At 33.8% G+C, this 2877-nt stretch overlaps 1 long non-coding RNA gene across 1 annotated transcript; it reads right to left on the bottom strand.

Moving 5' to 3' along the window:
• Nucleotides 1–1299: 1299 nt before the first annotated feature.
• On the bottom strand, nucleotides 1300–2479 carry LOC113034396 (uncharacterized). Its single transcript, XR_003274174.1, has 4 exons — nucleotides 2196–2479; nucleotides 2024–2084; nucleotides 1836–1930; nucleotides 1300–1420 (listed from the first exon to the last, which is right to left on the bottom strand). It is a non-coding gene; the product is annotated as an uncharacterized LOC113034396 (long non-coding RNA).
• Between the last annotated feature and the right edge of the window lie 398 nt (nucleotides 2480–2877).

The raw sequence follows: 2877 nt of genomic DNA, 5'->3' as shown, positions 1-2877 counted from the left end.
TGAAGTATTTGCTTAACTACAAGAAATTTCTTTCCACACACAATTTAAATTTTTCAAAATGTCATTCACACACCACCTCAAGTAGCAACTTTAGTTTTAGACATTATTTATTCAGTGCTTAATCACAACAATAGTCACCTTAAGGCACTTACATAATAAGTTAAACCTTACAATAATACATACAGAGAAAAACCCAACAATCATATGAGCCCCTATGAGCAACAGTGGGAAGGAAAAACTCCCTTTTAACAGGAAGAAACCACCGGCAGAACCAGGCTCAGGGAGGGGCGGGGCCATCTGCCTCAACCGGTCAGGGTGAGAAATTACATTTCTCAGATTACTGATTTCTCATATTACTACTACACAGTTTAGATATATTGTTATTCATTATCTGTCATCACACAAATCAACCCAAAAAATCAAAAAGGAAATACTTGAAGTACGAGCACAAAGCAAGAATGTTATACACATTGTGTTTTACACATGTGTTCCTCAAAACACCAATAACAACTATAAGCAGATTATTCAAGTAGCTTTCACTGCATGTGGAATTAGGTTACACAAAGCACACACTTCCACTCTGTCTTCTGAGCACTGCTGAGCTGTTCATTTGTCATGTCCAGGCCTTCAGAATGGAACCAGCGGTTATCACACTGGATCTGTAAACAAAAACAAATGAACTTTCATAAACACATTAAGTAAATAATTCTATGTTTTAATCAATTACAATCTTTAAGACACAGAGTCAAATACTTTGTTGTAGATAACATAAAACAATTTTTAAAAATACTATACCCAGTCAGTGATGGAGGGTCCTGGATTAGGTGGTTTCACCGTTGCACACATGGCACAGTTGTTATATATATATATATATATATATATATATATATATATATATATATATATATATATATATATATATACATATATATATATATATATATGTATATATATATTTTAGTATTTGACAGTTTGACACAAATAAATATGTCCATTTGAAGAAGATATTACACACCGGAGGCCTCAAGTATTGTCTGTGCAAATGTCCTTCGTGCCTGGGCCATCTCTTTTTTTGTCGTCAAAAATGTCATTTCTGGTTTATTTGGGAATGCTTCCATTACTACTTTGACCATCTGAAATAAAAAACCCCAAAAACAATTAAATGAAAACATCTGCAAATGTTACACTTCCTGTTTACACAATTTAACCTTTTAAGATTATTTTAACTTCCCCCACCCCATCTTCTTATCTAATTTTACAGAACAATATTATTGCATCAATGTGGTGCCATACCATGACGACCATTACTCCGCAGCTAGAACCATCCCGTTGAAATGGATGTGTCAGTACTCCTCCTCGAAGTCTCACATTCACCCAGTCTGTTTTGTTGTAGCATGTCCTCCTCATTTTGAAGTATTCACTTTGTGAACGTAACATACATCACATTTATATACAAATGAATGATAAAAGTCACACAGAAAAAGACACATATAGTACATATCACTGTTTTTAATGGTGTGTCAGAAAGCCCTGTGCTCTACATTATGTTAGATGAAGTATCAAACTTATTAACATGTTCTTTTAAATCTACAAATGTTAACTGTCTCAAATGTATCACTGCTTAAACACTGTCAGTGGTTTTTTTATTATTTAAAATTACATATGTGAGTAATTTTGAATTATTTTTTTAAATTCTTTAAAGAACTGATAACCACAGATTTTATTAAACTTTAATCTACAACCATACGTTCACCTTTAGAAAAAGACCTCCTAAGTCCTCCTGTCACTTTTCTAATATTTCATGTTATTATATACATGTAATAACGCATAATTACCGGAATCTTCTGGCTGCACGGTCAGACTCTTCCTGCTCCAAAGAGTTTCTTGAAGGATCGACCAAATACAGACAGCTGTCATCTGCATTTATGTACTGCGATAGATATATAAATTTAAAAAGTACATAAATTTTCAATAATGTGTTATTGAAACAAACTGTTTTCACAGAAATGCTGCTCGTACTAACCAGAAACTTCCAGTGTATATTTCCAACAAAGGATAAAACGGCTCTAGTTGTCAAAGTTCACCTGTGACATATTAGGAATTAATTACAAATTTGCAACAATACCTTTTCCATTTCGAGACATTAATTAACTTTTAAAAAATTAATTCTAGAATATATAAAAAAATTTTTTTACCTTGGACAAGCTTTGTCTCCTGATTAGTTCTCTCTCCATAGAGGATCACACCGCTCGTGTAGTGGTTCATAATGTAGATATTATTCCCCTGATTTAGCCGAATGGCCCAGTGGTGCAGGATACTTTCAATGACCTGAGGAGTATAATAAATAACCTTTTATTACTTTGTAAACATGATAAAGTTTTGGAATACAATCTTTAATAAAGATTTTTTTTACTTACGTATACTCAGTATTCAGTCATGAGGATATGCCTGGAATGTCGATCTAAAGCAGTACTTACTGAATGTGTAGGGAAAAACTAATGTCCTGCCCCAGCTTTAACGTTAACCTTATGCAGTACATTTTTTTTTTAAATAACTAGTTTACATACCTCTCCAACAAGCCAGCTGTGTGGTCTAAGGGTCAGGAACTCACTGTGACGTATGACAAAGTTGTTACCTCTAATCTGAGATGGGACCACAGAAACAACAACTTCCGTTTCCTGTTGTTTCCACAAATATGCGACCTGTGTTTCAACAAGACAATAGTAACTAAATTCAAATAATTCTTCTTATGAGAACATTCATTGTAATCAATTACAACGGTTTTAAATCTAACTAAATCTAACTAAATCTAACTGTCCAAGCCGGGGGTTCGAACCGGCAACCTTCCGATTACAAGGCGAACTCCCAACTCTTGAG

The sequence above is a fragment of the Astatotilapia calliptera genome, chromosome 12 (genome assembly GCF_900246225.1).
Source record: "Astatotilapia calliptera chromosome 12, fAstCal1.2, whole genome shotgun sequence".
Classification (NCBI taxonomy): domain Eukaryota; kingdom Metazoa; phylum Chordata; class Actinopteri; order Cichliformes; family Cichlidae; genus Astatotilapia; species Astatotilapia calliptera.
The sequence above is the reverse complement of the archived record's forward strand: the minus strand, read 5'-3'. Positions and strand labels throughout refer to the sequence as shown.